Here is a 21,337-nt window from a genome sequence, read left to right on the forward strand (position 1 = left end):
ACTCTTTATTACATTCATAACAAAGCAGGGGATATCCTATATCACAGTGCATGTGCTTCTTGAAGATCCTTTCTGGTAGCAAATGCTGTTCAGAGAGCACGATTTGTTATCAGAGAGCTATTTACGATGGCCAAGATAGAAGGGCACTGAATAAATATCTATAGCTCTCAGGAACTGAAACATGATGGTGCAATAGATGGAAAGAAATATCTCAAATAAGCAGAGGAACAGAACCTCCCTAGAAAGGTGACTGCACATTCACTAGCTTTTTCTTTTTTTTCCCCCAAAGCTGTGAAGCAACAGGATAATCCAAATTAATAATGTACTATAACGGAAAGAAAAAGATTGCTGTGTGCCTAAGCAGAAAGTGGTATGTTGGGGTTTTTTTCCTTAATGTGCATGAGAAGGATTTTTTTTTTTTTTATTAATAAGAACTGTAAAAAACAAGACCAACTAGGAGGCCTTTTCAGACTTCCCTGCCAATGAAACCTGGGGCAGATTAGCATTATTATTTTTACCATTGCTCATAGGTAAAGCATGGGCGTGTAGCCACTAGTAGACTCTGATTCTAGTGAGAGGACCCGATATATGCAGCACTGTGAAAAATGAAACTTGGGCTACTTACACATGTTATTAGTGTTGTGAACACCTTCCCTCACCCCCACCTTCTGACTAAATTAAATTTTCTCTGTGATGCATGCTAAAAAATATAGGGATAGTATGAAGAAGTAAATTGCAGAAAACACCAGTGTATCACGGATGCCCTCTGGTCAGATTTTCAGAAGTGCTGAGCACCTGCTGTTTCCGACAACTTCAGAAAGAAAATACGCGTACGGTGCCCTGGCAATAGGAAGGGCCAAAGCCTCTGGTGTCTTGGTGCCCTGGAAATCATTTCTCTGATAGGATACAGCACGGCTTATCGACCATGCGGGTGACATGCGTAGAAATTAAAGATTGATAGCTGACTTGTAATGAGTTTAGGAGTTAGAGGTACAGAGTGTTTTTCTTATATATAATTTATATTTATCTGCTGCCAGACTACATTCCACTTATCCTGGCCCTGTTCCAAGAATGCATTAGCATTAACTGCAATTAGTGTGAGAAAAATTAGGTTTCTTCAACCTGTATTTCAATAGGACTTTAGGGCCTCTGCAGCAGGTGACAGGACTTCTTGCCAAGATGCACAAATAGATGGACCCTTATTAAGGCTGATTTCTGATGCTGATTTGTGCTCTTCCTCTTGTCCATCTATTATTTTTCTTTGATTAAACTAATTCCTGGAATGATAAATACAGTCTCCTTAGCAAAGAAAACTTTCCTGTATCTGTGCTCACAACATCAGAAGAGGCAGATTTGCTTCATCAGGTATTGTTAAATATGCTCAAAAAGAACTTCTTGGCCATAAAGAAGTGACAAAAATAATACCGTTCATTGTGGCACCTTCCCTGCCCTTCCTAACATCAGGGAGCACAATCCCGCCTCGCTGCCGTGGCACGCTCTGCAGTAGATGAGGTGCAAGCGAGGAGCATGATGCATGGCCACAGCAGTGACCACTCAGTCTTTCTGCACAGGATCACTGTGTCTTCAGTGCCCAGTTTGGAAAAAAAAAAAAAAAAAAAGAGCCAATCCCCACCAATTTGGTTTTATTTTCCCTGGTGCAGGCCTTACAGATAAATATATTGATGTCAGTGGCAGGTGTAGACAGGCTGGCGTTTGCTGAACCCACGTTGGCTCAGTGAAGCTTGGCAGGCTCAATTAGGTGATGGTACAAAAAAAGCGTAGGACCGTTTGCTTTGATGAAAGCAAGACATAACTGCTGTGCCTAAAACCTCAGGTTTTCACTGTCATGCCCGACAGAGTGTATTTGCTCAGGAAAAGTTGCAATTCGTGTTAGATTACTAGTTGGCATTTGACTGTAATTCATAGAGCAATAAAGGCTACAGAGGGTCTAGTTAGGAAAAATGCAGCTGAGCAGTATGTGATAGCTGCTGGGGCACACAGGCTGTGTTTAAGTTAATCCACTGCCATCTTTCTTTATCTTGGTCAGACACCGCATTCATATTTTCACCAAAGCAGCAAAGTGACTTTTCATTATGCAAACTGCTGTTGCTTCATGGTCTGGGAAGCCCTCAAAGAGGGTAGGGAGAAGATGGTGTTCTCCTTCCCTGAGTTATAAAAGGACAAGACTACAAACAGTTAACTGAGAAGTAGGACTGGCTACTGTACAAGAGGTTAAATCTCTAATTTGCTAAGGAATTACGGGCAAGTTGCTTCATTGTCTGCATTTTTTGTTTTTCCCTTTACTTGACCTATGTTGGCCCCAGTTCAGGAAAGAATCGCTATTTAGAAAAGTGCTTACTGGACTTAATGTGAATGTTTCAGTGCTTTTCTGAACCAGTCCTGGAGACGCTGCAGCGCTGCATACGTACAGGGCAAAGGCACGTTTTTTCACTGATGAGCATGGGCTTATGCGGTTTGGAAGTGATCAGGTAGAAATTTTCTGTTTGTTTGTTTTTTACTGAAAATTAATTGTGTCTAATGTAAAATTATTACATTTTTCTTTTTCATGAAAAGCGTCTTATCTATTTTGAAACTAATTCATGAGAATTTGGTGCAAACTTTTCAATTTTCCACTAGAATTTCTCAGCTGACTGAAAAATTCTGGCAGTCTTACAACTGTCAAAAAAATTAATTATTTTTAATAAATAGTATTTTATAATCATGTCAATTGTCATATATATTTATACATGCTTGTTTTATACATAATTTATGTAATAAACAATTGATAAAAATATTAATAAATAATTGCACACAGTTGTTATAGGGTGATGCTCTAATAAATAGAAATAATTTCTGATAGAAACATATCATTAGTATTAGGGTTTCAGGAGAAAAAATGTCATGATTTTTCTTTGCAATGGAGTTGGTCGTGAATTCTTTGTTACTAAACAGTAGACTTTTCTATATACTTTTTTTTTTGTCTAATTGATTTCTTCTTGCTGAGTTTACAGCCATGCTGCCTTTTTAGAAGTGCTTTGTGGACTTGCTCTCGTGATATTTTGTTGCGATTAACCCATCCCATACTAGAGAACTGTCTGTGTTTTGTTTCCATTTATTTTATTAAGTGGAGGATACATCATTAAATTTTTGTGTTGCTCATGTTCAATGCACATTGATAAGAACCAGATACTTGAAGAAATGGAGAAAAGTAGATTAAAGATTTCCTGTCCCATTATGGCTAGCTTTCTCTTAGATGAAATGAAGAATTTGTGAGTGGACACAAGCAGGTGATACCATCATTTCTCTACCAGTAAGCTAACTGTATCAGTGCTCTGAATCTCAGCATCTTTTGATAGTGATTTCCGTGCGAGAAGAACTCACATTTGCATATTTCTTACTCTGGTGCGTATATGCTGTTTCCTTAGCAATGGGCTGTGGATTATGGTCCAGCTCTGCTGGGTCACTTGTCAAAGTATAATAATTCCCTTAGACTTTTTTTTTTGGGGGGGGGTGCACTAGTATTTTCAGATCTTGCAGTGTGAAGGTTGCCTCAGATATGAATGACAGATAGATGAACGGGAAACGAAGAGATTGCTAAAAAAAAAAAAAGACAAACTGCACTTTGCACAAATGATGCACTTGAGTAGTGAACCTGATCGTCATGCAGAGATTTAAACTTGTGCTGATGCTGCATCCTGGCACCTCTGCCCTTATGAACCTCAACCCCCAAACCTGCAGGGGAGCATGTGCGTTCTCCCCAGCAGCGAGCACGGTGCTGCTGATTTCATCCATGTCAGTGAGTTTGGATTGCTTGCAAAAGATTTCTCGGAAGTAACTTTTCATTACAAAGGTTGGCCGTTAAAAAAAAGAAAAAAAAAACAACAAACACCAAAAAAAACCCCCACCAAGCAAAGAAAAACACCTGACAACAGGGAAAACACTTCTCCATGAATCTTCTTAAGCTCATACATTTTATAAGTATTTAATGTGATACCTTGTAGGGACAGCAGCAGATGACTGCAACAACTTTAAAGAACAGCTTTTTTTCTGTTGCTTCTTTTACAGTGTGGCCCAGTCGTCTTCCTAACAGATATCGCTTGCACAGTATCACCATTTCTCTTAGGATAATCAGTACAGGTTGGTAATAATGCACAGCAACATACAATTAAAAATTAATAGTAAAATTATTACATTATTCTCTTCTAACAGAAAAAAACTCCACCTTACAACAAAGGCCCTTTAAAGCACTTTGGCTGTTTTCCAAAATAACTAATTAATACCCCACCTAGCACTACTTCTGTGAAGCGGACATGTTTTTGCCGCGCCGGAATTGCTGACTGTCCGTCGAGGAACCGGGCAGGTGGCAGGGAGGGAGGGCTCTGCTCAGCGTCCCTCTTCACTCAGCAGTGCCAGTCACACCACGCCAGGAAAACCTGCTCAAATGGCAACGGCACGGCAAGTCAGGCTTTTATATAATCGGAATAATCCGTGACATTCAAAACTGCGAGACAATGCGTTGGGAAGTCTAGAGAGAGTGGATTTGCCTTCCTCAACACTAAAACAAAGGCTTTGCAATGTTACACATATTATTCTGATCACAAAAGTATCTTGCATTAGGGCTTTCAGCGTGAGATAATTGACCTTGACATTGCTTTCAGCTAAGGGCACATAACTCTTATCGCAGTGACTTATCTTGAAGAAAAGCGTGCAACTGCAAAGAATATTTACTTACTATCTTCGCTTTTTTTTTTTTATTCTTGAAAACTGCACTGCAAGGACAAGTAGGCAGAAGTGTAGTGAGGGATGGAAGGTATTTTATGTGGATGAACACATGAAGAGGTGATTATGTATTGCTAAAAGTCTAATCCTTGGATAAACTGCAGTTTGCTATTAATTCTTTGGACTTGCTTAGCTGCTACTTAACATTTCCATGACTTAACAATTATATTCTTGAGCTACGAGTAACTTTTCGACAAAATGTGTAGGGATTAGAAACATTGATAATTATATTAATTAATATTAATGGAAGTGACAATATTTGTAGTCATATGACAAACATAAGGAAAGCAGGGCTTTAATTTTTATCAATTAATTCTGTTTCTAATTGCTTTCACTACTCAATTGTCAGAATGTGTTCCACTTGCAACAAGGAATGTGTTAAGCAGGAAACACAGGCCAAAATCAAGGGGAAAGGGAGACGTGTATTTGTTTATGGTATCGTCTGTTATCCAGAAACATACTTAGCCTTGTCTGTGGGCTTTGCATTTTTCTCCTATCTATTTATTATAAATGCCAATCATCTGGAGTAATGAGTTCAGTTGGGATGGGTTAGTAGGTAGAGAGGCAGTCAGAAGCAAAAATTGCCACTTAGTGAAGAGTTCTCCAAATTACCAAATATCCTTCTTCCCTCACCGTCCCATAGGTGCGGGATGAGCACAGGACAGCAAGACAAGCAGACCTTGGCAAAGAGAGTTCAGTGTGTGTATCTATACTGACTACTCAGATTTGTTTAATACATTTGATTGGATTGAAGTTGTCTCTAGAGGAAGGCAGAGAGCTGCAGTCCATTGGCCTTAATCCTTCCCTGTGCTCCCGTATCTTTATACTGCTCCACCAGCTCAACACCGCCGTAAAACCAACATAATCCACCCTCAGCGCTCCCTGGTGTGAGGGAAATCCCTCTCCAGATCCCTTGCTGAGCATCACAGCTGCCACAGAGGCTTCTTGGCACCAGGAGGAAGGCAAAAGCCTCCCTGCAGATGTGTCCAGCGCAGGGTAGAGCCGTGAGATGATGCTCTTGCTTGGTGTCCCACCAGGCTGGGGGAGCACAAAACCCCAGCCGTAAGGGTGGAGGCATCCATCGAGAAAAAAATCATACCCATAAAGTTTTCTGCATGAAAATCTTCATGTCCTGAAATCGCTCTCCTCAGAGAGATTTCAGCCCATAAAGAAATCTTAATGCGTTGAAGTTTCCTTTCGCACAGAGCCTTCACCACATAACAATCCAAGAGGCCAATAAAACAAATAATGACTATCTCCTGGGGCAGCTGCAATAAAAAAAAAAATGCCACCAGCTAAAAATTGTGCCTTTAATGGCTCTTCAGGCAAGACATCAACAATCTCTGCCACTGCTAATCCCCTCATGTGGGTTTACACTTGCTGCCCTCTCAGCCTGTGCCCAGATGCTATATGCAACATTTCGGGGTCAGCTTTTCTTCTCAGCTCATCCCTCCTCTGGTCCTCCTTAGGATTACACCCCTGTAAGACTCTGACTAAATATCTCGCCCGACATACAGATGAAGGAAGCTGTCACCCATTAAATGCTGGTTTAGTTGCCTTTTGGCTTTTGCCGGCTCAACTGGGAAAAGCTGGTGTGTGGTCGCCTTAGCTGTGAGCATGTTGGGCATTGGTGCGGGAGGCAAAGTGGCTTGGGGAGTTACCCACTGACACCCCCATGAATCTGGGGAGACTCACCAATGAGGATGAGGTGATCCCCCCCCAAATTTCTGTGTTTCCCCTCCTTGTTGACAGCCGATGCTGATCCGTAGCATATTTGCATCTATGCATATTTTTAGGATAAAAATCAGGAAGCATAATTTTATCTTGTTGTGCGAGCCACATTGTCCAAAGGCATTCAGGACAGAGTCAGATTTTTGCACTGGTATAAACGTTGCTTCTTCTCCGTATCCCCATCAGGGGACAGAGCTCAGAATTTGTCCTTTTGTGTTTGTTTCCACTACGCCAGGATGGACCTGTGAGCCTTTGCTTTTCCCCATCAGGCAGCATAGATTTAACGTATCGAACGCACCAGAATTGCTTAATGAGTGCTCAGTGAATATTAATAAAAGTTTGGACGTGACTCAGGCTACAATGGATGAGAAGTTTGAAAGCTTTGGTTCAAGATTACAGGAGGCTGTGAGAAAATATGGTATCCAGCAGCTAGCATATAGTGCAGATATTTCACTATCCAGGGATCTCTAATTACTAATAATGTACAGGAACAGTATGATATGTCCTTACAATTGCAGAATCCTTTTCAAAGATAATCTTTAATAGTTTATTTGACAACCTGTAAAATTATAGAAAATTATTAGTCTTGGGAATTACAAAAATCCCCATAGTACAGTCAAACAATAAAATTATAATTACCTGTGGGTAATTGAAATTTAACTGTTTTTTTATTGTATATTACACATCAATAGCAACATAAGTTCAAGAGTATCCCCCTCCCCTCCCTTTTCTTTTCCTTACAGAAGCGGGGAAAATGGACAACCCTGCTGGTAGCTTGTGAGCCCTTGTCACAGAACAGAGCTTGAACAATTTCGATTAAAGCAGTATGTTCGAGACTGTCATTAGACCTGCATTAAATTACATATCTGGAATGTTAAAAATAAAGAGTACTGAAGCTTATTCACAGCTGCCTGTGGTAAAGTACGTAGTCAAGGTTTTGATTATCTTTAAAGTTCTTATTTTTCTCTTTTCTAAAACTTATTGTTTCATCAAACAAATATCTAGCACATTTAAGAACAGTATGAGCACATGAGCAGAATTGCTTAAGATGGATAAAGCATTAGTGTGTCTCCATTCTGTGCTTGGTAGTATTGTTTAGTACTAACAATGGTAATTTATGAATTATACAAGAGGGAACAAAGCTCTTCACCGGTCTCGTAGCTCCAGAACTACCTATGACGAGGCCCAAAGCTTGAGACCCTTTCCAGACCTCAGGGGGTGGGGGGGGCAATCATTTAATATTAGCACTTGCTTTACCAGATTTTTGCCTTGTCCTCTCTCAGTGACCCCATGGAGGCTGCTTGGTACTCAGCACCATGGCACATCAAGACTTCCATGGCTTTTTTTTTTCTAAATCAGCAAAATTATAACCTTCTTTTCCTTTTTTCCTTCTGAACTAGGGCTCGTGATAATGAGGCACGACTGTTCCCCAGCCCTCCTGTCTGCAGCCTGCTCTTCTTGTCTAGTAGGCGAGACCGTCCAGTCTCTTGCTGCATCACTTGTGATGGCGTTAGAGATTTTTAGAACAAGCTTAAGGACAAACCCCAAGCTTTTTGGATACTGTTTGACCAGCATAAACCCTAAAATATGGTATGTTTGACACTGAATTTTCTATGCGACAGCTTTGTTATATACTACTAAGATGCACAATAATGGTGTTTGCTTCTATATGAGGATCAGGCTGGCTACTTTTATTTGATTCTGTAAAGTAAAGTACTTTGTGATCATTATGTGCATATAACTGCATAAGTGAAAATAACTGTTTTATTAAGAGTTTCAATTAAAGTGTTTAATACATAGATTTTTATCATAAAAGAGGCATCACAAAGACTGAGTACAACATAATGGCAAGCCAGCTATTGTTATGATTATTATTACTATTATTTATGTATAACCATTGAAGTATTACCTGAAAACTGGGACATGGAGTGCCTGAGCCCCAAAGAACTCATAGTAACAGCTTTTTTTGGAGGAGACAACAATACAAAACCATCTCTGTTTTGTGGCACAATTAAAGATGTATACAGACCAGACTGGACACCTGTGATCCTGGAAGGGTTTTCCCATTTCCAAAATTCAAGGCAGGCAAAAAAAAAATTCCGTTGTATCCATTATTGCCTGCCTTTTTTATTTAGGTGCTTTTACTCTTCCCACTGCCTTTTTTTCCATGCCCGTCAGTGTGATGGGCATCCCTGCACGTTAGAGCTGTGATGCGTCTGCCCAGCAAAGCAGCTGGAAAGTTCTCATCAAAGTGGTATCTCAGCGCCTTTCAAGGGACCTGAGGAGAGATGTTTTGCCTATTTGCTTGTCCTGCTCATCTGTGATTTAAGCGTCTTGGCCTCCTAAAAGCTACAGCGGAGCATTCATATTAGATTTAAACCAAGTATAAATCTTTCAAAAGGAGAAACCCCGAGAGGGACTGTATCATCAAAGCAGCTAATGGTCTAAGCTACAGCAGAGGAGAGACGGGGCCAAAATCCCAGTCCTTACCCAAATAGCCATGACCTCATGTAACGGAGTGAGGGGATGTAGCTGAGAGGTTTGTTTTGCTTTGGCTGTTTCCTAATCCTGACCCTTGACCAACACCTGAGGGCTACAGGAAAGTTTTTCTGCATCCTTATCTTGACCCTCATTCCCTGGCAGATTCCAGCTGCTGAGCTCAACTGCCCTAAAAAAAGAAGCTGGAGAGCTGTTGTCCACTAGGATTTATATAGCTGGGATGCTTGGAAACTAAATCTTCCAACCACTAAAAGGCACCGTACTGTAAGACAAAGAGCAGGAGATAAATTCTCCTGCCTTTGAAATTTCTGCTCATGTCACTCACTAAGGCTAATTTTTACCATGTTGACTCTAGTGAGAGGAGCTATTCCTACATGTCTTACTCTGGACTGTGACACAGGGATGAAGTGAGAATTAAGGATGAGCAATTGTAGCACTGTCAGGATTAAAGCCAGGTTAAATTTTTCGTTTTGCTAAAAAGTCCCTTTTTCACATAGGAATTGGGAAAATGCAACATGTTGAAAAGGACCAAAAGGTTATTATTTGCTTCCACAAATATGATTCAAATAGAGAGACTCAAGCCATATGCTAATGGCAAAGTATTTTCAAGTGAAAACACAAGCTTTTAGGGCTAGCCATTGACACTGAGTACAACATAATGGGAGGGTCCAGAAGAGGCTTCACAGAGCTCTTCACGGAGAGCACCATTAATGGTCCTTATTTTGCTCCCATCTGTAGGGTGTTTGAGCTCACAAATGTTTGGGTAAAGAAGGCTGCTAGCTTCCAAATTAAAAAAAAAAAGGTTAGGCAATTTTTCTTTCTCGTGGTTGAGATTAGAATGTTAATAAAAGAGTTAATCCCAGCCTGCCCAGCAAAAGGGACCAGCTCACATTTGTGAGACTTCAAAAGCCTTTGGGGCGGGAGCGAGAGAGAGAGAGAGAGAGAGAGAGAGAGTGTGTGTGTGGGTGTGTGTGTGTGTGTACGGTTGTTGTGATTTCCTGCCAGAGCTGTCCCAAGAAGACAGGGCAGGGGGCTGTTTTTTTGAAAGAGGAGTTTGGCCTTTAACTAAATCAGCTGGAGTGAAAATAAAAAGGTTAGTGTAAAATGTTTTTGAGTGAACCCCAATTCAATAATGTTCTGGATATTTTGTAGTTTCTTTCCTGTGAGAACCTAAAATTAAAACTTACTACAGAGCAATGAAGGCCAACCACAGCATTTCAACCAAATGGCCCAGAGAATCTGGTGGTTTGTTTTTTAAAAATTTCATTATGATCACTTAAACTTTTAAATATGTTAACAGTTTGAAATAAAAAAAAAGACTTATTCAATTTAGGAAACATTCAGCAAAACTACCTCTCCTCATATTTGAAAAAAAAAAAAAAGTATAGTAGTGAGAAATGTTATATAAATTTACTAAATGGTTTGGTGGACCTGAGAACAGAAAAGACTCGGAGAGCATTCTGTCTGAAAAACAACTCGCACACAACACACCACTGTTCCCAAATGATGGCCCACTGACTGCTGCTTTGCTAAACCACTTTCAGCCTGCTGGATCACCAGCTTCAAGAAAGCCTCAGTGCTGGGATGCAACCTGGCCACTCCTTAAAGAAACAGAACTTGCTCTTAAGCAGCAGCTTGTAGTCACATAAGGGAAAATGTGGCCAAAGCACTGTTGCACAGTCTTTCGTCGATGGATGAAGATGTTACCCAGGGATTTTGCTGCACTCAGCAAAGAGTTTTAGAAGTGCAGCTTTTCAGGCTTGTAGTTTTCAGGGTTTGGCTCCGTCTGATGAGTGAATGGTGGCAGGCTGGGGCAAAGCCATTTTAGAACAGGTGATTAATTACAGAATAGGCTTTCTGAGCCTTTTCTCATTTCTGTGTTATTTTCATTCTTACCATTTGCAACCACAGAAGTGTTTGAGACCATAGGTGGAGGACATGCCTGCGTTACAGCCCTGTGAGTGTGCAGAGAGGGGTTGGACGCTCCTGTTTCTTGCCTCCAGGTGGCTCTACATTATGCCCAGCCAATTACAGCACCAGGCAGTTATTTATAAGGAGACCTGGATGTCCGTTTGCTTTCCAGCATTGAGGGAATGCTTATTGCACAGCATAGAAAATTACCTTAGGCCTTGTTGGGTTTTTTCCTAGGAAAAAAATATACTACAGTCTGGGTTACTTATATGCCTCCATGACTGGTGTCCCCCTACACAGATGAGGGTCCATACTAAGAAGTAGCGTAAATGTCATAGTCGATATCCCTTGGCAGAGAAACTGCACTGCAATTTCTTTTTTCTTCTTTTCTTCCTTTTGCACGAGGCTCCCCTGCTACCAGCTCACCATTTCCTATAAGGCATTGTGTTAAAGTTATATAGTGTATCATATTAAATTTTATAACAGTGCTTTGTGTTTTGAAAAGACTTGGGGGGGAAACAGCATCAATCAGAGAACCACATTTGATAGACTTGGAAGGGGCCTCCTGGGTCATTTTGTCCAAGACCTCTATGAAACAGGAAGGCTTCTGCAAAATACCTTTCCCATAAATGTATCTAACCTTTCCTTAAAGACACTGAGTGATTGTGCCATAAATACCTCAAGCAGGTAAACTAGTCTGATTGACCTTACGATCAAAAAGTGTCTCCTAATACTGTATATAAGGTACAATTTTCCATTCTTTCAGCTGTAGCTAAGCAAGAAAAAAGGGCAAATACACAGTAATGGGCAACAATACAGACTGTGCAAACAGTTTTGCTTTCACTTTACTGCCATCACCTACCATAAATCTGGATGTACCATTGATACTTGGTTTCCCAGTGTAGTGTCTGTGATCCTTGTAGTATCTATCTCACTTTATCTCTGACTTTTGGAGAGCCAACATTACAGAGTGTAGAAATAACGAAGACGTACGAGCAGCACTTTCCGATTCAGAAAGCCATTCAAAACCGTATGCCATATAGTTAAAGTATTTATTTCTATTTTCTATTTATTAGAATTTGTGAGTTGTTTCTTGTCAGCACCATGCGAGCTAGGGGAAGCACAGGGCTTTCTACAGCTCCGTCAGAGTGTCAAAGAATAATTTACATTCTCCTCCAACGATTGTGCATACTGAAAAATAAATACCTGGTAGTTTAGCTGTTTGTTGTTGCAATAGTAATGCATTGTGTGCTGGTTATGGCCCCACACTGCTCTGCCTTCTTTCTCTCAGTGAATATTAGGAGAAGTGTCATTTTGTGTAGATGTGTTGCTAAATCACAGACACAGTCATTTCTGAGAGCTTTCTGAGCTGCACAGGAACTATCTTTGGCTTGCTTTGTTTTGACTTTTTTTTTTTCTTTTTTTTTTTTGGGGGGGTGGGGGGGCAAGTGCTGAAAGGCAGTGAGAGAGCTGAAGGCCAGTTGATTTCCCACCTCCTTTTGTCAGGCGTATGCTACTTATGGAAAGGGGTTGTGTCATGGTGTCCATCTCACCCGGCTGACCACTCCCTAATTCGTTCTGGACGTAGGAGAAAGTTAAGAAACTCTTCAGTGTATCCTTGCAGCTCCCAGGGAAAAACCTGTCTTTAAAAGCTGACTATGCCACCTTGGTGTAAGAATGCACAACCATCTTCCAGGCATACATCAAGTTTTATTGTTGTCAGCAGCCACTTCCTGAACATCCAGCATCATACCAAAATGAGACCCTGAAGAAGTCTAGTAAAAGCTTGTGAAAAGATTTGGGACAAATATTATTTTAATCTGCAGCAGGCCCAGCTGGACAGCCTTTCTTCACGAGACAGTCTCATAAGAACACTATTCACAACCTGACCCACACTACCTGAGGAACACTGTAGAGGAATTTCTTCTTCAGAAGATCTGAGAAAGAATTTTTACAAGGTTGAGGTATCCTGAGCTTGGGTTTAATGTCCATTCATTGTTCTGGGATAGATCAGGCTGTGCTCATTTGGTTTTGGTGGTTTTGTTTGTTTGTTTGCTTGTTTGATAGTTGTACTTCTCATACACAGAGGACTGCTTCATAATGGGCCAGGAAAACTGGAGTTAAGGTCTAAAAGAAAAAGACACAGAAAAGGTAAGATAATTTAGAAAGAATATGGAGATCCTGGGTTTGAAGACATCCCTGCCCCCACTCCTCTGATGTACCTCCTTTATGCCTCATGCTTTTGTGCCGATTCAGACTGGCACTCACTTGTCCTTCTCAGCTCAGTGCTAATCATGTCACAAAGATCTCAAATAAGGCCTGAAATTACAAACTTTTTAAAAATACCTTCTCTACACAATTAACTAAACACCATCCTTTCTCTGATGTACAGAGTTTAAAAATATTTGTTTAGTATTTAATCACATAGAAATACAGGCTAAAATACACCTCATCCAGTTGTTTTAAGAGCAGAGGCTGGTGAGATTTTGACAATTCAATCTGATGCCATAAAATCAGAAGGGAATGTAAAATACCTATGCCAAGAAAAAGAATACAAACACTAACAGACCTGCTGTTTATTGCTTATGTTCTTTTCATCCACTGTCTTTTTCTCATCGAATCACCAAATCAAGCTTCCCTCATCATAACAGAGACGAGACAGTCCCAAGCCCAGCTCGCCCCTCGCTCCCTTCCTGCCTTAAACTCAGGCTACAGCAGCAGCCCTTCTCTGCGGAGATGACTGGAAGCCCACACAGCATTTGCTTACATAGGACCCTGGGTACTTGACCCACATGATGAAATCAGGTCTGCTTCCTTCATGCTGACCTGCTTCAGTCCCACACATCCCCATTTTCCTCTTGGCACCCCTCCATTCCCTAGACTGTAAACTCTGTGGGGGAAAGAGAAAAATATTTTTGTTCTGTTTTGTTAGGAGGGGCATGAAAGCAAAGAGGGCTTTTATTGTTCTTTTATTATTATTTTTTTGAGAAAGCTTTGTTTTTTGGTTGTTTGTTGGGGTTTTTTTAGCACAGAATTCTGAGCTGTAACTGTGGTGTTGGTACTCCTGAAAACAAAAAATGCATTTGCATCAGGTGCTCCTAAAACAAACAAAGATGTATCTTTCAGATTTTCTGATCCTGTTCAGTGCACAAATGCCAATCAGAAGCAAATATGGGGCTGTATCTTGCAATCCATTTTGATATTTACAACAGAACGTGGCATATCATTTAATTTAAATTTGCAGCATGCTCAGTGTAATTAATGCTGTGCAGTGCCTAGAAAATCCTGATTTCTTAATGTGATACAATGCATGCATGCTGAGACCTTTTTTTTAAACTACTGTATCATTTTGGAACATTAATGGGGAGGCACTACCATTAAACAGGAAAAAAAAAGAGCCCTGCTCACTTTCTCTTTATGAAACTTCCATACGGTTCCCCAAAATATGATGCAAACTACAGGTTTGTTTTAAAAGAGGGGGGAGTCAGAGATTTAATTTTCCCTTGAAACAGCATGATGCCTGAATAGCCAGGCAGCTATTCCTAAATTATGTGCATTTCATTCCTGGGAGCTGTGAGCATTTTGAATGGGCTGTTGTTAAATACAGTACACAAGCATAAATACTCAAGGGAACAGCTAGCTGAAATTTTGGCATGAGCAGAAATGTGATATCTATCGTGGTAGTATCTGAGCAGGTAATAATAATGCATATTGATTTGTCGGGGGTGCTGAGAGAGGGGGGTTTGGTATTCTGGGATGAGAACTGCTAAACTTGGGGGCATGTTGTGTGAGTGTAATAAGCCGTGGTACTTCCGCGCTCTGGTTTTGGCAGGGACAAAGATGTTCACATGTCATTTTCAGACCTGTGAGACTGGCCTGGGTCTCATTTTTGGAACCCAACCCAAGAGATCGAATGAATGATAAAGATACGTGTATATGTATATTATACATAAATGAAGCATGGGGAATTTACAGCTGTACCTAGCAAATTAAGTAACAAAAAGGCAATGTGCTTGGCAAGAAGGGTCAGGCCCAAAAGCCCTTCAAGGTCAGGAGCTTTACTGCCATGACTTCAGTGAGGTTGGGTGTTTATTTACTTACTTTCTCAGGCAGCTCTATGATTTGAATTGTGCAAAAAAGAAAAGAAAAAAACAACCAACACAACCCCTAACATTTTGCAAGGTATCAGTTTCTTCCAGAATGTACTATAAAAGCTCTGTTTATAGACCTGTTGATAGCAAAGCAAATTCTTCAGGTCCTCTAAATAAATCTGTTCCTAAATATAATGCTTCAACTTCTATATTCTCATCTGACACCTGACAATTCAACCTTAAGACTAATTGGTCCTGTCTTTGAACCTCTGCAAATACTGTATGAATGAGGAGGGTGGACAATTTATTGATTTAGACTGGTTTTTGAAAGAAGCATATGAGACAGATATGGTATCAGGTGTCACACACTGTATATTTTACACTCCTCAAACACATCCATAGGGGACGAGGAGTATGCAGAGGTAATGTTCAGCGGGCACCTGCAAAGGCAGCCGTCCTGCTGCCTGATACCTCTCTGAGTAATCAGCTAAGAGACACACCAGCCAGGAACAACTTAATTGGCCAAGCTTGAATTTCAGGGGTGTGGTGCGCTGGCTTTTCTGTTGGGAAGCCAGCCCGAGCGATGCGCTATCTCCACACGCAGGAATCCAAAGGGTGATTGTAGTGAAGGTAAGAAGGGGCTGGAGGAAGGGACGGCTGTTGAAATGAATGGCGGGATGTTTCAACACCTGTAACTGTATTTGTTTAGTGCTGTGCTTATTTGAGAACATTACAAGACAGGGCAGTGGATTTGTCAGGAGTGAAAGCATTTGTAAACTGGCTGTTTGGTTTGCGACAAAAAGTGTCATTGATATTAATAGCTCTGAGCCCCAGTAAAGACCTAAAAAAACCTAGGGAAATAACAGAACAAAAGACAACAGAAACAACATGGCTCTGAGGGTCTCATCACTGGGGATGATGATTAAGACGTGAGACGGAGGGCTGTCCCGCTTGTGTACGAGTTTGGCTGGGGAAATTACTCTCCTCCCGCTGTCTCGCTTCCCTCATCCATAATGAGGGCAAGAATAACTTTGCAGCACACTTTACATTGGCATTGCATGCTAACTTCATTACTGTTTGCAACAGCCTGTGCAATCCTCAGAGGAAAGGAATAATAACAAAGAAAAAAAATGATAATTACCAAGCACATAGTTTTCATCTATAATCTTCATTTCAGGATTCACTATTTCTGATGTCAATATTTTATAATGGAAGAATGAGATATGCTAAGTTTCTGTTTGATGGAAGTAAATTCAGATTTAATATTGCCGAGGAGCTGAATTTTTAATATACTAGAGCAGTATGCAGCTATTCCCCGTTTGCCGCTCCTGCCGTTCCTTTGTACCCGTTCAGCGATGTTCCCGTGACCAGGCGGAAAAATGGAAAGGAGCTGCTCGGAATTTTCAGTGGGGTGACAGTACTTTGTCATTTAGCTCTGTCACGATAATTGGGAGTGTCACACAATGAAGCAACATGACACACCCCTGGTAAATGAAGAGTTTTCAATGTGATGTACAGCCCCTGTCAACTGCCAAAGCTTTTGTTTGTTCACAGAGTGAGGCAGCATTTCCAGAAGAAAAAAAAACACACTGAAGAGGCACACTTATAAAGTTTGTTGTAAATTGATTTCCTCTGTGTTTTTATAAAATTGGCTATATCGTACGAGCAGTAGGAAAGTATCCTCTTTTATCACATGCTCCCGGCTTCCAGCCTGCTGAGGACTTTCTGCAAACTCTTTAGGAATTTACCTCTTTTCGTTAAATTGGGTTGGATCTCATTAATAAAAGAATGGTATAATGGAAAAGAGTTTCTAAAATTATACTGTAACCTAGAATTGCAGGATTCAGCTTTCTCTGCCTGAAGAAAAAAATTCTGAAGCATTAAACTTACTTTATCAAGCATTGCACCTGACATGCTCTCATAAATTTTACATACATTTTAACTTATTTTAATATTATGCAGGCCTGGTTTAAAATATTCTCATGAAGTAACTAAAATGAAGCTGCTCAGCCATAAATTAGAGCTAAAAAAATACTTGTTCCCCCCCCGCCCCATCAATATTTCTTTACTTAAAATCATGTGTTGTATGTAAGTTAAATTTTCCCTTGCTGAGATACTTTGTATGTCTTAATAGGCCTACCATAGAACCAGTGAGCCATATTTCTGTAGGGTTAAATGCACTCTCGTCACTGTTTTAGAGGTATCTTGTCTAAAAGCAGACATTAGTAACCCCTTGTGTGCCATTGCCATACTTCAGCTAGCCCAGGACCCACGACTAAATGCGAGGAGATGTATTTATTAATTTACTTATCTATCTACAGGAGCTGCCCTCTAGCAGCCCCGCTCGTCGGACGGGCAGACGAAGGGACAGACGGAGGCTTTGTGGTGATGCCTCTTGCAGCGCAGCAGGGCCGCGGCACCCCAAGGACGCCTCTTCGGCCAGTATCGTCATCCAGCAGGTACAACATCACTGACAACTAATCACAAAGCTCCATTTGTGTCCCAATTTCTTAAGCTATTTCAAAGTCACGGGTAAATTACACAAACATTTGCCTATCTAGACATAACAGGACTGTTATGAAATACTGTCAGCTTGTTGCCATTTAGCCTGAACACACACTGGATGTGTCTGTCAGGCCATACTTGGGCAGCTCTGCAGCATGCAACGTGTCCCAGACACTGGAGTGATTATGTCTGAATACTCCTTATCTGATTTAAAAGCCGACAATGCTACACATCTGCGCTTACGAGGCTCCGCTGTTACACTGCGACGCCAGTATTTATTTTGCTTCTGCAAGTTAGTTTTCCTTGAGAAGCAGCAGGGGCCTTCTTCAATGAACTGAAAAATGTGTATTGTATGAAGGTCTGTGGAGGGTTTGTACTGTAGTTCAATGGGCAAATGTGAGCCCAGGGGATGACATTTCAGTTAAACATTTGGTTTACATCTTACATGCCAAAAATATTAATGTCTCAACTTTAACAAACTGAATTCAGCACTTTTTTTTTTTTTTTTTTTTAAATGAAGTAATTATAGCCAAAACGTTCTGTGGATATTTATTCTTCCTTCTCAAAGGTGGAGTTTCGCACAGGAACATTTGGTTTCAGGGCTGAATTGTCAATATCTGCTCACTTGACACTTTCCCGTTAGTTTGTATTGGAAACCACCAGTAGTTTCTTTTCTTGTGTTTATTGTGTTACTCTCAGACCTTTGATCAAGACATCTTGGATAACAGCAAAGTCTAGCTTAATGCTGCTTATTTGCTGTTTTGGAAAAAAGTGAAGAATATGGTTTCTGTCAAAGGATCTATGAAGACAGTTAATGTAATTGAGAAGCAGAAGGGCATTTATGGAAGTGCATCTGAGTGTCCTCTTCACATATAATTGCATCAGGAATTCTACATTAACATGCAAGTCCTGTCCAAAGGAGGAGGAAAAAAAAAAAAAAAAAGCTTTTTTTTTTAGGTAGAAGCCCTCGGTGGGCAGTAAATTACCCATAATATCCCCCAAACTAGCAATTAGCCCTGTTTGCTGACTACCTGAATTGTTTCGCAGTAGTTCAGCACAGTCTTACCGGTTATCACCATACTTATCATCAGAGATGCAGTGTATGATTCCCGCAGCTTCACATACTGTATGCCTAGGGTCAGTCATAATAACAAATACATTTTATTTGCTTCTTTTGGCCCTTCAGAACTGTTTTCTCAGGCTTCAATATGTGAAGATAGCTGATGCTGCCACGCTGCTTGAATGGCAAGAATTTAAAAACAGAAAGCAATTCAGAAGTGTAGGTATATTTTGGTGTTAGTTAATATGAGTGTTTGTATTGATTCCTGTGTTAGCAGATAGTCCTAAGCATCTGCTCGGAGAGAGTGGGCTTGCTACCAATTTCTAGGGTTTTCAGAAGTTCTGACACTGGAAGACATTTTTCAACACAGGCCTGTAACTGAGTGTAAAACTGGAAACAAATTTTTTCCTCAATGCTGCTGAGCAGTTTTCATATCCGTAAACATGAATGCTTTGCCAAAATAGTAACTCAGTTTGAAAACAATAGCTATATTGCCTGCTTTAGCGGTAGAAACAATCACAGGCCTACACACGCACAAATATAAGCACACATATCCTAACAGCATCATTTCTCACTGAACAGACCTCGGTTTTAAAGAAAGAATACCAAAAGAAAAATGAGACAAATTAAACATTTGAAATAGAATACAGAAATGTTTGGACCCTGAGCATCAAAGGTTTATTTTCAAGCACCGTGCACACCTTTCCGAGCAATGCTTTAATTTACGTATTATTTCTCAGGCAAAATCCAACTGAATTAACATACACTCTATTACCACCATTTAAATCCCATTTTCGATGCTGGTTCTGCATCACATTATACTGACATGGACCCGTTTTCCTGCCTCAGATCTGATGGACTAGGATGGAGTCCATCAGGCAATAAAGAAGATAGATTCATGCTGAAGAGCAACATTTGAAGACTGCTTCTTGTTTGCAGATGTACTCCGAGAAGCAGAAAGTGGGAACATTGCCTTGTCTGGCTCTAGCTAAAATGCTTCAGGTTCTTGTTTCATGATCAGGAACATCAGCTCTGTGAACAAACTGCCTACTCTATATCCAAGAGGGGCTCTCAAAAGAGCAAACCTGCTCTGCTAAAGGGTAAGCTATCACTGATTTTTTTGCTGTTGTAGGCACAGATTAATTTAAGCACACAGCAGAGCTACAGGTTGGTAGAAGGAAACAGCCCTGGGCTGCCCTGCCTTTTTATACCTAGTCATGCTGCTGGAAAACAAAGGCAAATGGCACAGAGAAAACTGTAGGTGAAAGAGTGATTTCCTTCTCAGGGTTTAAGCCAGGACACTGAGACAAGTCATATGGCCAACTTTTCTCCCCTGAGAATCACTCAAACGGCCCCAAAACTCTACTATTTCAGCAGTAGCTCCTCAGGTAGGGACTCCACAGGCTTAGTGCGGCAGTGACAGCAGGGAGCCGTTTGGCCGTCTTCACAAGGCACTCAAGGGGAAAAAGGGAAGACTTGGTGGGGACAGTGCCAGCAGACTAGTTCTTCAAAAGAACTGAAAAAGAAAAAAAAAAAGGTCTTTGGGTTGAACATTGTTTCCACCCATACTGAACCAGGCCTTGACTAAGAAAAATACAAATAAGCTGATCATAAATTAACAGTTACCCCCCGTTGTGAGCATGCACGCACATACCTGGCCAAGGCAGGCAAAAGCAGATTGATTAAACAACAAAGTTCACCTTGTTTTCTGAGTTGAAAGCTCACGCTGTTTCTTGGCAGAACAGGCATGTCAGGCCTGTAATAACCACTTGCTACCTTGCTTCAATCAGCGTTAAAACCAGCACAATATTAACATCTTGGGGAAAATCCATCTGGAAACTGCTTTCTGGGGGAAAAAAAATGAAAGGGAGGTAACTGAATACCACACCCAGTGTTTGTTTCTTTACTGATTTCATAGTAACTTTAAGGAACTTGAAATTTCTCCCTCCCCTCACCTGGAAATTTTCTGTTAAAATGCAGAGCTGAGAGCTTGTTTGGAAAGAATCGACGAAGAAGCAGTTCTTCAGCTGAAGGTAAAGCATTTGGTCTGGCAGAGGCAGAGCTTTGCGTTTGCTATTTGGTTTTACTCTGGAGGAGGCTTTTGCGCGCACGTCTTACCATGAATCCATATGCCCAGTACAGCAGGGCGGCCTTACTGGGACAAAGCCAACCCAACTGGGGCATCACTCCGTAACAGCCGAGCGGTCACAGCATCTCCAAACCGTGATTCAGAGCAACCACACACACGTAGAGGTGGGAAGGCGGTTGCGCTTACACCTCAGGGCTTTGGGGTTGGAACACAAGAGCTGAGCTTTAAAAAGACTGTGTGAAAAACCAGTTACTTTTTGCTGACATGGTAATACTAAAATTGACTTTTTCTTTTTCCTCTTGATGTCCTCGTACAAATATAGACTTGACAGAACTTCTCTCTGTTGAATCAACTAACGTGATAGCTTCAGGATTCAGAGGACACTTGTGCTTGCCATGAAAAAAAGGTATGTAGATTCTGTTGTGGGAAAGTTAATGCAAAGCTAACTGGGTAAACAAGCGAAATAAAGCCTTTCATTTCCTTTATTGTTTGCTCTGATTTTATTTCTTTGTAATTTTTAACTGAAGCACTGTACTCCAGCATTGATAAAGTTTGAAGACTATACTAATGATGTACAGCACGGATGCTCTGCAGTTCACCTACTCCATGTGAATACCACCCTGTACTGCTGGTTCAGCTTAGCAGCTTACTGTGAATATTTTGGAGACTTTT

The 21,337-nt window shown here is 40.8% G+C and overlaps 2 long non-coding RNA genes across 4 annotated transcripts in view; one reads left to right on the forward strand and one right to left on the reverse strand.

Moving 5' to 3' along the window:
- Positions 1 to 7,846: 7,846 nt before the first annotated feature.
- On the forward strand, positions 7,847 to 18,223 carry LOC142601189 (uncharacterized). The gene is made up of 4 exons (XR_012834821.1): positions 7,847 to 8,100; positions 13,007 to 13,071; positions 15,551 to 15,641; positions 17,333 to 18,223. It is a non-coding gene; the product is annotated as an uncharacterized LOC142601189 (long non-coding RNA).
- LOC142601188 (uncharacterized) overlaps positions 12,624 to 21,337 on the reverse strand; it is a 505,408-nt gene continuing 496,694 nt past the window's right edge. For all 3 annotated transcript variants that reach the window (XR_012834820.1, XR_012834819.1, XR_012834818.1), the window contains 2 exons: positions 20,277 to 20,422; positions 12,624 to 13,047 (listed from right to left, as the gene is read on the reverse strand). This is a non-coding gene — a long non-coding RNA (uncharacterized LOC142601188). The remainder of the gene's footprint in view (positions 13,048 to 20,276; positions 20,423 to 21,337) is intronic.

This window comes from Balearica regulorum, chromosome 3 (assembly GCF_011004875.1).
Source record: "Balearica regulorum gibbericeps isolate bBalReg1 chromosome 3, bBalReg1.pri, whole genome shotgun sequence".
Taxonomy (NCBI): domain Eukaryota; kingdom Metazoa; phylum Chordata; class Aves; order Gruiformes; family Gruidae; genus Balearica; species Balearica regulorum.